The 18,391-nt window shown below is 43.1% G+C and overlaps 1 protein-coding gene across 17 annotated transcripts in view; it reads right to left on the bottom strand.

Moving 5' to 3' along the window:
- Positions 1-13,656, bottom strand: part of LOC110536952 (alpha-adducin) — a 54,000-nt gene extending 40,344 nt beyond the window's left edge. For 9 of the 17 annotated variants that reach the window (XM_036936892.1, XM_036936899.1, XM_036936893.1 and 6 more), the window contains exon 1: positions 13,499-13,656. The gene's annotated coding sequence lies outside the window, so the exon portion shown is untranslated. The remainder of the gene's footprint in view (positions 1-13,498) is intronic. The other 8 variants (XM_036936901.1, XM_036936890.1, XM_036936902.1 and 5 more) reach the window with 3 other exon arrangements.
- Positions 13,657-18,391: the final 4,735 nt, after the last annotated feature.

Below are 18,391 nucleotides of genomic sequence, written 5' to 3'. Positions count from 1 at the left end.
ATTGTCATTCCGTTAAGTCATTAAGTCATTCCGTTAAGTCATTAAGTCATTAAGTCATTCCGTTAAGTCATTAAGTCATTCCGTTAAGTCATTAAGTCATTCCATTAAGTCATTCCATTAAGTCATTCCGTCATTCCATTAAGTAAATAAGTCACTCCATTAAGTCACTCCATTAAGTCACTCCATTAAGTCACTCCATTAAGTCACTCCATTAAGTCACTCCATTAAGTCACTCCATTAAGTCACTCCATTAAGTCAATAGCCTCTGTCTCCATGACCTGTACATCTAAGGTAAACAGCATGGATTTGTCCCAAATGGCACCATATTTCCAATAAAAGTCAATGCACTAGGACTCGATTCAAAAGTAGGGTAAGTAAGTATATAGGGAAAAGGGTGCCATTTTGGACGAAGACAGAGACCAAACCTTCCATGGGTTCATTGAGGTCAGAGTTCTGTGTGAACAGCCATCCAGTCAGGTCAAAGGTCAGTAGATAGACCAAGAACGGGATTGCCTTAAGGATAGTGAAACTGGAAACTAGACCGTGAGAGAGAGAAGAGCTCAACCAGCTTGTCGTCCTAAATACAGGAAATTAGTTTGAATTTTTCAACCTCTGGTTCGTTGGCCACTCCTATGGGGGAAATTAATATAGGGAATAATGTTTTTGGGGATAAGCGGTGAAATGAAGGTTGATGGTGTAAACAGGCTTTATCACAAAAAGTTACATTCGCGGATTAAGACTATTTTATAGGACAAAACAGAGAAGAGCTCCTAAGGCTGTGTTTCCAACAGACTTCATTTTCTGCGCTTATCCAAAAACGCCATTAAAATTGACCAATGAGCCACGGTGGAGTATACCTCTGTTAATGCCTACAAAAAGACGCCATCACTATTGCCCTCTATAAAAATGACATTGTTTCTTGCACAAAATGTTACAATAGGAAAGAGTACAGGAGATGAAATACACTTCCTGCTTGTAACATCCTTCTGAGGTCAACTTGAAACATCCCAGATGTCCAGTACAAACAGTATTCCCAGATAACACTTCCACTGAGTGTCTGAACTGGGAAAGTCAAAAGCCCGGCATAATGCTGTGAAACTATTAAGAGTCCTACCAGGATTATCAATCTAGAAAAACTCAGTTGTTAACTTGTGGAGAGAAGAGAGAGTCGTGACCAGACTAGCAAGCAGTGGCTATTAATTCAACCCCTTCAGATTGCAGCTTCTTGAGAATTTGACATATAGTGCCATTTTTCATGTGTTGTGCTTCATTTTCTGATCATGGTTATAAGAGGAAAACTAGGGATGCGACTTCATTTAAAAAAATATATTATCCTAAAATTCCATGTGAATTCACAATGCAGCTGCACTGCTGACAGCAACGGTTTGGGTCTCACGGTGCGTCTCTTTCAGGTGGTTCAACACCTGTACTACCATTACTGTACCTTAACGTCATCTGGCAAAGTCAGCATTTTCTCCTCATTTAACTTCTCAAAGTAACTTAGTTGCTGTTGGTTGCCTTGCTGCCTTTTCCCTGTAACTGTTAACAATGACGCAGTGGTATGGAGTTGACTCCAAAATAATTGATTCATAACTACTTTTTATTTTTTTTATTTCACCTTTATTAAACCAGGGAGGCTAGTTGAGAACAAGTTCTCATTTACAACTACGACCTGGCCAAGATAAAGGAAAGCAGTGCGACACAAACAACAACACAGAGCTACACATGGACTAAAACAAATGTACATTCAATAACACAACAGAAACATCTATATACAGTGTGTGCAGATGAAGTAAGGAGGTAAGGCAATAAATAGGCCATAGTGACGAAGTAACTACAATTTAGCAATTTACACTGGAGTGACATACAGTTGAATTCGGAAGTTTACATACACTTAGGTTGGAGTCATTAAAACTTGTTTTTCAACCACTCCACAAATGTCTTGTTAACATACTATAGTTTTGGCAAGTCAGTTAGGACATCTACTTTGCGCATGACACAAGTAATTTTTCCAACAATTGTGTACAGACAGATTTCACTTAATCACAATTCCAGTGGGTCAGAAATGAACATACACTAAGTTGACTGTGCCTTTAAACAACTTGGAAAATTCCAGAAAATGATGTCATGGCTTTAGAAGCTTCTGAAACGATAATTTACATAATTTCAGTCAATTGGAGGTGTACCTGTGGATGTATTTCAAGGCCTACCTTCAAACTTGGTGCATCTTTGCTTGACATCATGGGAATATCAAAATAAATCAACCAAGACTTTCGGAAAAGTCTGGTTCATCCTTGGGTGCAATTTCCAAACACCTGAAGGTACCGTGTTCATCTGAAAAAACAATAGTACGCAAGTATAAACACCATGGGACCACGCAGCCGTCATACCGCTTAGGAAGGAGACGCGTTCTGTCTCCTAGAGATGAACATACTTTGGTGCGAAATGTGCAAATCAATTCCGGAACAGCAGCAAAGGACCATGTGATGATGCTGGAGGAAACAGGTACAAAAGTATCTATATCCACGGGAAAACGAGTCCTATATCGACATAAACTGAATGGCCGCGGAGCAAGGAAGAAGCCACTGCTGCAAAACCGCCATTAAAAAGCCAGACTACGGGTTGCAACTGCACATGGGGACTTTTGGGAGAAATGTCCTCTGGTCTAAAGAAACAAAAATGGAACTGTTTGGCCATAATGTTATGTTAGGAGGAAAATGGGGGATGCTTGCAAGCCGAAGAACACCATCCCAACCGTGAAGCACGGGGGTGGCAGCTTCATGTTGTGAGGGTGCTTTGCTGCAGGAGGGACTGGTGCACTTCACAAAATAGATGGCATCATGAGGAAGGAAAATTACGTGGATATATTGAAGCAACATCTCAAGACATCAGTCAGGAAGTTAAAGCTTGGTCGCAAATGGGTCTTCCAAATGGACAATGGCCCCAAGCATACTTCCAAAGTTGTGGCAAAATGGCTTAAGGACAACAAAGTCAAGGTATTGGAGTGGCCATCACAAAGCCCTGACTTCAATCCCAAAGAAAATTTGTGGGCAGAACTGAAAAAGCTTGTGCGGGCAAGGAGGCCTACAAACCTGACTCATTTATACACCAGCTCTGTCAGGAGGAATGGCCCAAAATTCACCCAACTTATTGTGGGAAGCTTGTGGAAGGATACGCAAAACATTTGACCGAAGTTAAACAATTTAATGGCAATGCTACCAAATACTAATTGAGTGTATGTAAATTTCTGACCCACTGGGAATGTGATGAAAGAAATAAAAGCTGAAATAAATCACTACTATTATTCTGACATTTCACATTCTTAAAATAAAGTGGTGATCCTAACAGACCTAAAACAGGGAACTTTTACAATGCCTAAATGTCAGGAATTGTGAAAAACTGAGTTTAAATGTATTTGACTAAGGTGTATGTAAACTTACAACCTCAACTGTAGGTATTTATAGTTGTTCACATATTCTAAGTCTAGAGGAGTGCAGAGTGATGCTAGTTGGGCAGGCAGGTGCGAGCAGTGATCGGTTGAAGAGCATGCATTTCGTTTAACTAGCGTTTAAGAGCAGTTGGAGGCCACAGAAGGAGTGTTGTATGGTGTTGAAGCTCTTTGGAGGTTTGTTAACACAGTGTCCAAAGGGCCAGATGTATACAGAATGGTGTCTTCTGCGTAGAGGTGGATCACAGAATCATCAGCAGCAAGAGCGACATCATTGATATATACAGAGAAAGGAGTCGGTCCGAGAACCGAAGCCTGTGGCACACCCATAGAGACTGCCAGGGGTCCGGACAACAGGCCCTCCGATTTGACACACTGAACTCTATCAGAGAAGTAGTTGGTGAACCAGGCGAGGTAGTCATTAGAGAAACCAAGGCTGTTGAGTCTGCCAATAAGAATGTGGTGGATTGACAGAGTCGAAAGCCTTGGCCAGGTCAATGAAGACGGCTGCACAGTAATGTATTTTATCAATGGCGGTAATGACATTGTTTAGGACCATGAGCGTTGCTGAGGTGCACCCGTGACCGGCTCGGAAACCAGATTGCATAGTGGAGAAGGTACAGCGGGATTCGAAATGGTCGGTGATTGGTTTGTTCACTTGGCTTTCAAAGACTTTAGAAAGGCAGGACAGGATGGATATAAGTCTGTAACAGTTTGGGTCAAGAGTGTCTCCCCCTTTGAAGAGAAAATGACCCCGGCCACTTACCAATCTTTAGGAATCTCCGACGATAAGAAAGTGAGGTTGAACAGACTAGTAATAGGGGTTGCAACAATGGCGGCGGATAATTTTAGAAAGAGAGGGACCAGATTGTCTAGCCCAGCTGATTTGTAGAGATCCAGATTTGACAGCTCTTTCAAATCAAATCAAATCAAATTTTATTTGTCACATACACATGGTTAGCAGATGTTGGTTAACATCAGGGTTGGCGGAGTGTGCTCAAGCAGTGAATAAAGTAAACTTAGGGAGGAGGCTTTATGATGTTAACATGCACGTCGACTCCCATTTCTGAGTGTCAACATTCGACTCTTAATATTCAGTATTTCTGGAATGGAGGAGACTGACAAGTTGCTGAAATTCCCGAGAACACAAAACACTCACATTTTTCATAGTGAGTTAGCGAGGGATGGAGAGAGAGGGGGAGAGAGAGGGGCACAGTATACAGGCAGAACCGTGCACTAGGCCTATCTAAATCGGCAATCAAAAAGTGTGTCTGGCAAATGGAATGCTGTATCTCACAATTTCTTGGCTTGCAAAGTCTCGCAACCTCAGTAAACCAGGGCCTGTCATCAACGACTAAGATAATAAGACAAGTGAGATGCATCACTTAGCTCTCACAGTATCTGCGCAGATGGGCTTGGTAACAGGGAGAGTTGTTTTCAGCTCTACAGATGGGCTTGGTAACAGGGGAGGGCTTGGTAACGGGGAGGGCTTGGTAACGGGGAGGGGGTCCATTACAATGAGATGAACGTATGTGTTGTAGACTTTAGATCTCCAATAATAATTGAGAACTTAACGAAATAGCAAACTATTTCAGTTAGCTTTTCAGCTCATTTCAGCTAACTCATTCACGTTAGGTACACTCACTGTGCACCTCATTAGTCATATTTGAGGGGACATAGTTGGCATGGCTGACTACGCATATTTAATATTGCTACGCTGCGTTCGATCAGAGCAGGAAGTTCTGTTGAGAAGGATAATAGACGAGTGAGATGCATCACAAAGCTCTCAGTATCTGTGCATGTGCACAGGTTCGCTTCACACTGTTCCGTGTGGTAGCCAGGGCACCAAAATAGCAGAGAAGTTGAGCCTCACACATCAACACTCTTAGTTGTGGAGGAATTGATCCACTACGCTGTTCACTTGCTACTTTTTTTTATTATTTTTTTTTTATCTACAAAAACATTGATTTTCAGTAATGGATTTCTCTTAATGTTAAGGAGCCAAATTTGGTTAAAACGTTCACACTAGAGGTCGACTGATTATGATTTTTGATACCGATACTGATCGGTATGCCGATACCGATTATTGGAGGACCAAAAAAAGCCGATACCGATTAAAATCGGTCGATTTGTATTTATTTATTTGTAATAATGACAATTACAACAATACTGAATGAACACTTATTTTAACTTCATATAATACATCAATAAAATCAATTTAGCCTCAAGTAAATAATGAAACATGTTCAATTTGGTTTAAATAATGCAAAAACAAAGTGTTGGAGAAGAAAGTAAAAGTGCAATATGTGCCATGTAAGAAAGCTAATGTTACAGTTCCTTGCTCAGAACATGAGAACATATGAAAGCTGGTGGTTCCTTTTAACATGAGTCTTCAAAATTCCCAGGTAAGAAGTTTTAGGTTGTAGTTATTATAGGAATTATAGCACTATTTCTCTCTATACCATTTGTATTTCATATACCTTTGACTATTGGATGTTCTTATAGGCACTTTAGTATTGCCAGTGTAACAGTATAGCTTCCATCCGTCTCCTCGCCGCTACCTGGGCTCGAACCAGGAACAAATCGACAACAGCCACCCTCGAAGCAGCGTTACCCATGCAAAGCAAGGGGAACAACTACTCCAAGTCTCAGAGCAAGTGACGTTTGAAATGCTATTAGCGCGCACCCCGCTAACTAGCTAGCCATTTCACATCGGTAACACCAGCCTAATCTCGGGAGTTGATAGGCTTGAAGTCATAAACAGCTCAATGCTTGAAGCATTGCGAAGAGCTGCTGGCAAAACGCATGAAAGTGCTGTTTGAATGAATGCTTATGAGCCTGCTGCTGCCTACCATCGCTCAGTCAGACTGCTCTATCAATTCATAGACTGAATTATAACATAATAACACACAGAAATGCGAGCCTAAGGTCATTAATATGGTCAAATCCGGAAACTATCATCCCAAAAACAAGACGTTAATTCTTTCAGTGAAATATATTCAGTGAAGTTCAGTATTTTATCTAACGGGTGGCAACCATAAGTCTAAATATTCCTGTTACATTGCACAACCTTCAATGTTATGTCATAATTACCTAAAATTCTGTCAAATTAGTTTGCAATGAGCCAGGCGGCCCAAACTGTTGCATATACCCTGAACGCAAGAGAAGTGACACAATTTCACCTGGTTAATATTGCCTGCTAACCTGGATTTCTTTTAGCTAAATATGCAGGTTTAAACATATATACTTCTGTGTATTGATTTTAAGAAAGGCATTGATGTTTATGGTTAGGTACACGTTGGAGCAACGACAGTTCTTTTTCGCACCGCATCGCATCGATTATATGCAAAGCAGGACACGCTAGATAAACTAGTAATATCATCAACCATTTGTGACCATAGCTTCCATCCCATCAAGCATAACAAGTGATTATGATTAATTGATTGTTTTTTTATAAGATAAGTTTAATGCTAGCTAGCAACTTACCTTGGCTTCTTACTGCATTCGCGTAACAGGCAGGCTCCTCGTGAGGCAGGTGGTGAGAGCGTTGGACTAGTTAACTGTAAGGTTGCAAGAATGAATCCCTGAGCTGACGAGGTAAAAATCTGTCGTTCTGCCCCTGAACAAGGCAGTTAACCCACCGTTCCTAGGCAGTCATTGAAAATAATAATGTGTTCTTAACTGACTTGCCTAGTTAAATAAAGTTGTAAAATAAAAAATAAATACAAATCTGCGTCCAAATATACCGATTTTTATGAAAACGTTAAAATCGGCCCTAATTAATTGTCCATTCCGATTTATCGGTCGACCTCTAGTTCACACCCCATTACTGATATCAGCTGACTGTTCTGAACGGTACACTACTAGGCCTACTCATATTACGGTCAGTCACCCGAGCAGACATGGCTGACATTCATAACATTCACTGAATCATTTACTCACACACACACACACCCCAACTTCTGACGGCCAGTGAAGTCAGCAACATACTTCACTTAACTCACTTAACTCATCACACAGTCCCCCTCTATTACATACAGTACTAACCCCAGCCATCACACAGTCCCCCTCTATTACATACAGTACTAACCCCAGCCACCACACAGTCCCCCTCTACTACATACAGTACTAACCCCAGCCATCACACAGTTCCCCTATATTACATACAGTACTAACCCCAGCCATCACACAGTTCCCCTCTATTACATACAGTACTAACCCCAGCCACCACACAGTTCCCCTCTATTACATACAGTACTAACCCCAGCCATCACACAGTTCCCCTCTATTACATACAGTACTAACCCCAGCCATCACACAGTTCCCCTCTCCCCACTATTACATACAGTACTAACCCCAGCCATCACACAGTTCCCCTCTATTACATACAGTACTAACCCCAGCCACCACACAGTTCCCCTCTATTACATACAGTACTAACCCCAGCCATCACAGTTCCCCTCTATTACATACAGTACTAACCCCAGCCATCACACAGTTCCCCTCTATTACATACAGTACTAACCCCAGCCATCACACAGCTCCCCTCTCCCCACTATTACATACATTACTAACCCCAGCCATCCCACAGTTCCCCTCTATTACATACAGTACTAACCCCAGCCATCACACAGTTCCCCTCTCCCCACTATTACATACAGTACTAACCCCAGCCATCACACAGTTCCCCTCTATTACATACAGTACTAACCCCAGCCATCACACAGTTCCCCTCTCCCCACTATTACATACAGTACTAACCCCAGCCATCACACAGTTCCCCTCTATTACATACAGTACTAACCCCAGCCACCACACAGTTCCCCTCTATTACATACAGTACTAACCCCAGCCATCACACAGTTCCCCTCTATTACATACAGTACTAACCCCAGCCATCACACAGTTCCCCTCTATTACATACAGTACTAACCCCAGCCATCACACAGCTCCCCTCTCCCCACTATTACATACATTACTAACCCCAGCCATCCCACAGTTCCCCTCTATTACATACAGTACTAACCCCAGCCATCACACAGCTCCCCTCTATTACATATAGTACTAACGCCAGCCATCACACAGCTCCCCTCCCCACTATTACATACAGCCATCACACAGCTCCCCTCCCCACTATTACTCAACAACTGGCGCATATCTGAAGTGTGCAGGGGTGTAGCATTGACTGTGGTCACTATGGAAACAGACCACATTACCATGGAAACTGAGTATAGCCCTTCACACCATTATGTAATTGTAGAGCAGCCCATCACAATACACCAGGTCTACTCCATATGTTATTAACACCTTCCACACTTGTTGTGAACTGGGAGTTGAAATCTATTTCATCATTGGGGGGGGTGGGGGGTGGGGTAGTAGTAGTAGTAGTAGCAGCAAGGGACACACAGGTTGCCATTTCAACGTTTAAGTTCAAATAGGCCGTATGTTCTACTTCTGACTAATCAATTTGTTACAAATGCACTCTCATGGATGCCACAGCACCATTTGGAACCTGAGAACCTTCTGATGGAATCAAAGGAATGATTGAATCTGGGCCACATTCCAACATGGAATCCCTGGGGGAAACTAGCCAAAAGTCACTAGTATTGATTATAGCAAGACAGTTGTGGAGATATTCTGCAACAGTCCAGATGCGGTCAACAACTTATTCCATTCTCCAAGGCTCAGGCCTGCATCCTGCCATGTGGCAATGATTAGAGCATAGAAAGAGAGACAGAGAGAAGGGGAGACAGAAAGAGAGACAGAAAGAGAGACAGAGAGAAGGGGAGATAGGGAGAAGGGGAGACAGAAAGAGAGACAGAAAGAGAGAACACCAGGAGAGATTGAGAGTAGTTTTCAGCTCTCCATCTCTACAGATGGGCTTGGTAACAGGGAGGGCTTGGTAACAGGGAGGGCTTGGTAACAGGGAGGGCTTGGTAACAGGGAGGGTTGTTTCCATCTCTACAGATGGGCTTGGTAACAGGAAGGGCTTGGTAACAGTGAGGGCTTGGTAACAGTGAGGGCTTGGTAACAGTGAGGGCTGTTTTCAGCTCTACAGATGGGCTTGATAACAGGGAGGGTTGTTTTCAGCTCTACAGATGGGCTCGGTAACAGGGAGGGCTTGGTAACGGGGAGGGCTTGGTAACGGGGAGGGCTTGGTAACGGGGAGGGCTTGGTAACAGTGAGGGCTTGGTAATGGGGAGGGTTGTTTTCAGCTCTACAGATGGGCTTGGTAACAGGGAGGGCTTGGTAACAGGGAGGGCTTGGTAACAGGGAGGGGAGGGGTCCATTACAATGAGATGAACGTATGTGTTGTTGACTTTAGATCTCCAATAATAATTGAGAACTTAACGAAATAGCAAAGTATTTCAGTTAGCTTTTCAGCTCACTCATTCATGTTATGTACACCCACTGTGCACCTCATTAGTCATATTTGAGGGGACATAGTTGGCATGGCCGACTACGCATATATTTAATATGGCTATGTTGCGTTCGATCAGAGCAGGAAGTTCTGTTGAAAAGGCCTTTTCATCAATTCTAGTTCATATCCTAGGTCAGCAAAAGAGACAAAACAAGGATAAAAGACTACTTGAGTTAGCTCCAAAAATATGCCAGTCAAGTCATATTTAGTGAATGGATTTTGCCATGAGAAGAAACAGATACTTGGTTTCAACCCCCACCCCCCTCTTGAGTGTGTCACCCTCTCACATCATGGGAAGTGCACTTAAGCATTCAGCCTGAGTCAGTCTCATTTTAACTCTGCAGTGAATGCCTGTCAAAGCTGGAATCCATAATAGTCCAACCAATGGGATGTAGGAAACCACTGCTGCCTGTGCCTCAGACAACAACTACTATTGTATCTGGACTGCGGACAGAAGAATGCATTAGAGATACTCTTGTTGCTCATTTAAAATGTAATGTTATGGGCAGTAGTCCCGAGTTTGATTCTGTGTAGATATGGCAAAATCTAGTAATCTGAAAGCATCCAATAATGCACAAAAATCCAACTGCACATTACCGCAAACATCTTGCTTGCTTTTTGACTTCTTAGAAACCTCGTAACCAGTTTTGATTGAATACGACTCCAAGTGACGTTATTTAACCAGAATTCATGAAAAAAAAAATACATTAATATTTCTAATCCACTGTACCCTGATAAAACTCTGATATAAAATGCAATTTCTCAGGGGCTTGAAATCAACTCTTAGGAATAGAGTTAGACGCCATTTCATGTTATTGGAAGTCCCACATACCAACATTGGTTTGTTTTGGACAGTTGATAATGCTTAGATACACCCCCATCAATCTGCCATAAAGCGTCATCAGTCTGCCATAAAGCGTCATCAGTCTGGTCTTAACCAATATGTTCAACAGGTGGATTGTCCTTGACCTGGTTCTTGGGGATAACATGACTGTTAGCTGGAAGAGGACGAGCAGCATTTCTTCTAATCCATTACCTTGCGTTTCCACTGGAAAAATCTGTGATTGTGATTTTTAAATGGCGAGGCGTCTATGATCGTTTCGCGACGTGAAAACATACTGTTTGAGTGCTTCACTATAGAAGGAGAAAGGAAGGAACTTAAAAATATTGTCCATTCCAACTATGCTTGATTCAGATTGGCCCAGTAGTGTGAAAAGGGTACTAGCGTCTTCAAACAGGACACGCTGCTGGCTGCTACAGCACATGAGAGTAGTGCCTGGGTTACACAGATGGCAGTGTTATCATTATGTAAGACTGAGATGCATCCCAAATGACACCCTATTCACAATGTACTAGTGCACTACTTTGGAACAGGGACCATAGGTGCACTGATTATGTAAGGAATGGGTTGCCATTTGGGACACAGCCTCAGCAGGGGGTGACTGTGTTCAGCGGCTGTGAATATGGCCCCAAATCATCATCATCATCATAATAATGTATTCCTGAAATGTAATCCATAGAGGTCCTTTGAGGGACAGAAGGATATTTTACATTTGCACACAAAAGGATTATTGAGAAATAATGAACTAAAAAGTCACACCGGATAAGAGTGTTTTCTAAATGACTAAACATAAAACGCAGGCTAAATGATGCGACTCCTGAGCCTTATCAAGGCCTCCTCATAACTACGGTTGTAGTAACGTCTAAAGCTGACACTGTTGGCATGGAAATGTTGTTTTCTGAGGCAGGGTGTTGTGTTGAGGGGACAGGGGCTGGGGAGGGAGGGTCCTCAAGGCTTTATCTGGGTGTGGGAGATCACTGTCTAACAACAGTACTGAGAATAAACCCTGCTTAGGGAGTTTGAGGAGATGAGGAGGTGAGGCACAGAACTTCTAATTTTGACCACATTATTGATGCAAGATGATTTGTAGATCAGCGATTCTGCGCAGCCTGAATGCAATGTAGACCCACGCACACTGTCTTACATAGCTCTAGTATAAACCGCGATACCCTGAGTCTACGTATGTGCCAGTGGCAACTATAGAAGAAACTAGGCAAAGCAGTGGACTAGTGACAAAGCTTCAGGACATTAGTGCCACTGGGCTGGTTCGTGACGTTTTCCTGGTAACATTGTCAATATTAACCTAGGTAGTCAAATCCATTTTTAGAACTTCCTCAGAAAACATGGTTTCTTATGTCTAACACAATATACACTCTATGCAGTGCATTAACAAATCTGTTTACACACCCGAAACGGTGCCAACATTTACACTCAGAGAAAGGAAGGAAAGAGAGTGAGAAAGAAAAAAAATGTTTGAAATGAGGAACACATTTTCATCATCTGCACTGGGGTCAAGGGTGTGTCTATTCGCCCGAAAACTAACAGACTTCAAAAATGTGTTAGTGTGTTTGGTACTGCTAGCTTCACTCCAATGGGTGTTCCTCTCATTCCACCAGAATAACGAAATCCAGGGAGTTACCCCTCCACAGTTCTCTAAAGGGTTTCTAGCCTAGTCCCTCTCTACTAATCCCCACAGAGGGAAAGAGAGAGAGGAGGGGAGTTAGGCTACAGCCCACTGACTGACTGGAAAATGTACAGTATCTACAGCTAGTGGACTAGAGAAGCAACATCTTAATGGAATCTGCTCTCCGATGTTGTCCTAAAAATCCACACACACAGTAGCAAAACGCTTTCCAACAGACAATGAAAACAAGTGCTTCTTCCACAGCCATCAATGTTCCTCCTCTGAATGACCCTCTGCTCTTATCAAGGCTTTCACTGCGTGGACATGGGATGATACAGACAATGTACAGAGAAGGACTCGGAATTCATCAAGATATTTTTTTGGGCTGGTTGAAGATGTGTTCTGGATTGGCATCATTGGGAAAGAGAGTATTCCAACAGTTTGATTGGAAGATTGCTCAAATAGACAATGAAATGGTGGGATGTTTAAATGAAATAGTACATTATTATTACTACAGTACACAAGGAAAATTACATGCATGAAGTTATACATGGTTGAGTAAGGCCTACAATAGCAACACACACTAGCATAGCTCAGTGGATGGCTATTATGAGAGACTATTTCTTCATTTCCTGTCCCATTCAGGCCTACAGTACGCAAAGTAGGCTACCAGTCACTAGAGGGACAAACACATTTCCTAATATCATTGCATAACAGATAATACTGCACCCGTATATTGTTTTGATAGATACATAACAGCAAACATGCACTAATTCAACCTAAACTCAGTTTCCTTTCCTGCAGGCTGTGAAAAATACACAAAACAACAGCCTACTAAAATGTGGCCTTGGAGCCTCACTCCTGCGATTGAAGGAGGTGTGTGTGGGGGGACCAAGTAATACATGGTGTTTTCGTTGTTTTTATTAACCTTCGAAAGCCAACAAAACGATGTACTGTATGATACTAGTGTTAACAGTTGAATAAAACATGAAATCACATGTCGCACAGGCTCCTCTGCAGAGTCCACTGACGACGCGCAGTCAATAATAGAAACAATACAGGTTTCTACATATTGTACAAAGAGAAACAACATAAACCTTTAAATAATTTACATGGTCTCGCACTAGCCGGAGCTACGAAACGACATGATCAGTTTTAACTTACCCTCGTTTAGTTGAAATATGATTGAAAAGACAGCACCTTCTCGTAGAAAGCGAACGTACTATTTTCAGTATTTTTATCCGCTACCCTGCTGCTTTGAAAGAGGTCTGCTTCTGCTTGTAGTTCCTGCGATGCTCCGCCCACCAACGCCTCTCACTTGGGTGCGGCAAAGCGGTGAATGCTGGTGCGCGCCATTGGTTGTGCTCAAAAGCCATTGCGGCACATGAAAGCAACGACGAACCTGGTTGGAGGTTGTACTGAGAAAGTACGATTAGACTAAACCGGGATAAACCGGGCTAAGGCCCGTCACATCACCGGGCAAAAGTGGTGAGTGAGGAGCGCTGTCTCAGATCGAGCATCACCGGGCCATAATGTCAACAAAATAGTATGATGAATCGTTTAGAAACATAAACTATTATTTTTTTAAATAGCCTAGGGCCTAAGCCTATGTTACAATTTTCAAAGTAGTTTTCATTAGAAAATATTCTGATTCTGAAGGCAGGTAAAGCGACACATGCATTTTGAGCAAACATTTTTGCACGTGAAAACACTGAATCCTTACTAATAGCTCCACGTGCTTGACATATGTCAATTGTTTTCAGCCGACTTCAACGTCTGCTTTGGTGGGGGCACCCGGGAGGCAGCCCGGTTTCAAAACGAATACAATCAACGCTAACCCGGTTCAACCGGGGCATGCCCGGGGTATTAATCGAATTCCGTCACTTATAGGAACCCATGATGAAACCAAACAATTTGTTTTTTAGTGTCATCCCCAGTGGTGGAAAAATAACCAAATTGTCATATCTGAGTAAAAGTAAAGATGCCTTAATAGAAAATTACTCAAGTAAAAATGAAAGTCACCCAGTAAAATACTATTTGAGTAAAAGTCTAAAAGTATTTGGTTTTAAATATACCTAAGTATCAAAATTAAATTAAATTGCAAAAATATTTATTGTATTTTAATTATTTTGATTCATTTAACCTTTATTTAAATAGGCAAGTCAGTTAAGAACAAATTCTTATTTTCAATGACGGCCTAGGAACAGTGGGTTAACTGTCTTGTTCAGGGGCAGAACAACAGAAAGGCAAAAGGCCTCCTGCGGGGATGGGGCCTGGGATAAAAAAAAAACAACAACAATATGAATATAGGACAAGAGAGACAACAACACTACATAAAGAGAGAACTAAGACAACAACATACCAAGGCAGTGTAACGGATGTGAAATGGCTAGCTAGTTAGCAGTGGTGCGCGCTAATAGCATTTCAATTGGTGACGTCACTCGCTTTGAGACCTTGAAGTAGTGGTTCCCCTTGCTCTGCAAGGGCCGTGGCTTTTGTGGAGTGATGGGTAACGATGCTTCGTGGGTGACTGTTGTTGATGTGTGCAGAGGGTCCCTGGTTCGAGCCCGGGTATGGGCTAGGGGACGGACTAAAGTCATACTGTTACAGTAGCAACACATGACAACATAGCATGGTAGCAACACAACAGAACACAAAACATGGCACAGACAACAGCACAAAGGGCAATACGGTAGAGACAACATTACATCACAGAAAGCAACCACAACTGTCAGTAAGAGTGTCCATGATTGAGTCTTTGAATGAAGGGATTGAGATAAAACTGTCCAGTTTGAGCGTTTGTTGCAGCTCGTTCCAGTCGCTAGCTGCAGCGAACTGAAAAGAGGAGTGACCCAGGAATGTGTGTGCTTTGGGGACCTTTAACAGAATGTGACTGGCAGAATGGGTGTTGTATGTGGAGGACGAGGGCTTCAGTAGATACCTCAGATAGGGGGGAGTGAGGCCTTAGAGGCCTAAGAGGGTTTTAAAAATAAGCATCAACCAGTGGGTCTTGCGACAGGTATACAGAGATGACCAGTTTACAGTGCAGTGATGTGTACTATAAGGAGCATTGATGGCAAATCTGATGGCCGAATGGTAAAGCTGAGTAAATGGATATAAATGGATGAGAGAGCTTCCTACTGTCTGAGCTATGTTGTTGATTCAAATTGAAAAGAGCGTGGGGCCTAGGATCGAGCCTTGGGGTACTCCCTTGGTGGCAGGCAGTGGCTGAGACAGCAGATTTTCTGACTTTATACACTGCACTCTTTGAGAGAGGTAGTTAGCAAACCAGCCCAAAAACCCTTCAGAGACACCAATACTCCTTAGCCGGCCCACAAGAATGGAATGTTCTACCGTATCAAAAGCTTTGGCCAAGTCAATAAAAATAGCAGCACAATATTGCTTAGAATCAAGGGCAATGGTGACATCATTCAGGACCTTTAAGGTTGCAGTGACACATCCATAACCTGAGCGGACACCAGATTGCACACCAGAGAGAATACTATAGACATCAAGAAAGCCAGTCAGTTGATTATTGACAAGTTTTTCCAACACTATTGATAAACAGGGCAAAATAGAAATAGGCCTATAACAGTTAGGATCAGCTTGATCTCTTCCAACAAAAAAAAGGATGAACCGTGGCTGCCTTCCAAGCAATGGGAACCTCCCCAGAAAGGAGAGACAGGTTAAAAAGGTTGGAGATTGGCTTGGCGATGATAGGGGCAGCAACCTTAAAGAAGAAAGGGTCTAGACTCTAAACCATCTGACCCAGATGTTTTTTGGGGGTCAAGTTTAAGGAGCTCCTTTAGCACCTCGGACTCAGTGACTGCCTGCAGGGAGAAACTTTGTAGCGGGGTAGGGGGAAAAGAGGGAGGAGCATCGGGGACAGTCACATTAGAAGGGGTGGGAGATGAGGAAATGTTGGACGGGCAAGGAGGCATGCCTGAGTCAAATAGGAATCCTGACTTAATGAAGTGGTGATTAAAGAGCTCAGCCAGGTGCTTGTTGTCAGTAACAACCACATCATCAACATTAAGGGACATGGGCAGCTGTGAGGAGGAGGGTTTATTCTCTAGGTCTTTTCCAGAACATCTTGAGGTTAGATCCACAGAGAGAGACTACTGCTCCTTAAAGGAACTACCTTTTGGCCTTCCGGATAGCCTGAGTACATGTATTTCTCATTTGCCTGAACGAGAGCCAATTCTTGAGGTGGAGTAACTCTGCCAGATCACGGTCGAACCAGGGGCTCAACCTGTTTTTCATTCTAATTTTCTTTATGGTGGAGTGTTTGTTAACAATACCACTAAAAATATTTTGAAAAAGGTCCAAGCGTCTTCAACAGAGGGGATCAAGCTGTTTCTATACCATTTTACAGAGGACAGGTCATAAAGGAAGGCTTTCTCATGAAAGTTTTTTAGCAAGCGTCTATGACCAATCAGGACAGGTCGTTTCACTGAGCAGCCATTATGAACACAGGCTGTAAAACAGTGGTCACTAAGGTCATTGCAGAAAACACCAGACTGATTCCTATCAGGATTATTTGTGAGGATAACATCAAGAAGAGTAGCCTTTTCTGGGTGTTTGGAGTCATACCTTGTGGGGTTGGAAATAATCTGAGAAAGATTTCGGGAGTCCCAGTGCTTTAGGACTTTGTCAGATGGTTTAAGCAGGTCCCAGTTTAGGTCACCTAGCAGGACAAATTCAGACTTAGTGTAAGGGGCCAGGAGAGAGCTCAGGGCAGGTAGGGTACAGGCTGATGGAGGACAATAGCACCCAGCAACAGTCAACAAAGAGCTATTTGAAAGTGTAATACTTAAAACCAGCAAATCAAATTGTTTAGGGAGAGACTTGGTGGAGACAACCGAGCACCGAAGGGGATCCTTGGTAAAGATTGACACTCCACCACCTTTGGAAGATCTGTCTTGCCGAAAAAGGTTATAACCAGAAAGGTTAACATCAGTATTCAAAACACTCTTTCTTAATCACGTCTCAGTAATGACCAACACCTCTGGATTGGAGCTGTGAACCCACACTTTCAATTGATCCATTTTAGGTAATAAACTTCTAGTGTTAACGTGCAGAAAACCCAGGCTTTTACGAGAGCAGAAATCAGTGAAACATATCAGAGCCCAATTGTGGCTAGCAACAGTAGATGGGTCAGGGTGTACATGCACATTTCCAGATATCATCAGCAGTAATACAATCAAGGCACGGCAGAGGACAGGGAGAGCTCTGCAGTGCTGATTTATGACATCTGACTGTGCATCAGATGGCAACAAGATCATATTGTACAGCAATTTAATCAGGTAACATGAATACAAAGATGGCGAGAGGTGGTTAAAATAGGATGAGAAGCCAAAAGTCTGTGTAACCAATATAGTCAGAGTCCCGAGCGTGGGAATGAACATAGTCTGTCCAAAGGTTGGGTAAAGGAAGTTTGTTGTCAACAAAGTATGCAGGAGCCATGAGGCAAATAGCAAAATAGCTAAATGTACACACACAAAAAAAATAAAAAAAATACTTGTGTGCTGGAGGCGAGCGAATGCTCGGGAGAGAGGGGTGAGTGTAGTGGGGTACCTGTACCAGACAAGGGGAGACAGACCAGGGCAGATGGTGAACAGAGAGGGGTGAGTGTAGTGGGGTACCTGTACCAGACAGGGGGAGACAGACCAGGGCAGACGGTGAACAGAGAGGGGTGAGTGTGGTGGGGTACCTGTACCAGACAGGGGGAGACAGACCAGGGTAGACGGTGAACAGAGAGGGGTGAGTGTAGTGGGGTACCTGTACCAGACAGGGGGAGACAGACCAGGGCAGACGGTGAACAGAGAGGGGTGAGTGTAGTGGGGTACCTGTACCAGACAGGGGGAGACAGACCAGGGCAGACGGTGAACAGAGAGGGGTGAGTGTGGTGGGGTACCTGTACCAGACAGGGGGAGACAGACCAGGGTAGACGGTGAACAGAGAGGGGTGAGTGTAGTGGGGTACCTGTACCAGACAGGGGGAGACAGACCAGGGCAGACGGTGAACAGAGAGGGGTGAGTGTGGTGGGGTACCTGT

The sequence above is a fragment of the Oncorhynchus mykiss genome, chromosome 12 (assembly GCF_013265735.2).
Source record: "Oncorhynchus mykiss isolate Arlee chromosome 12, USDA_OmykA_1.1, whole genome shotgun sequence".
In the NCBI taxonomy this organism is placed as follows: domain Eukaryota; kingdom Metazoa; phylum Chordata; class Actinopteri; order Salmoniformes; family Salmonidae; genus Oncorhynchus; species Oncorhynchus mykiss.
This window is presented reverse-complemented; position numbering and strand designations above follow the sequence as displayed.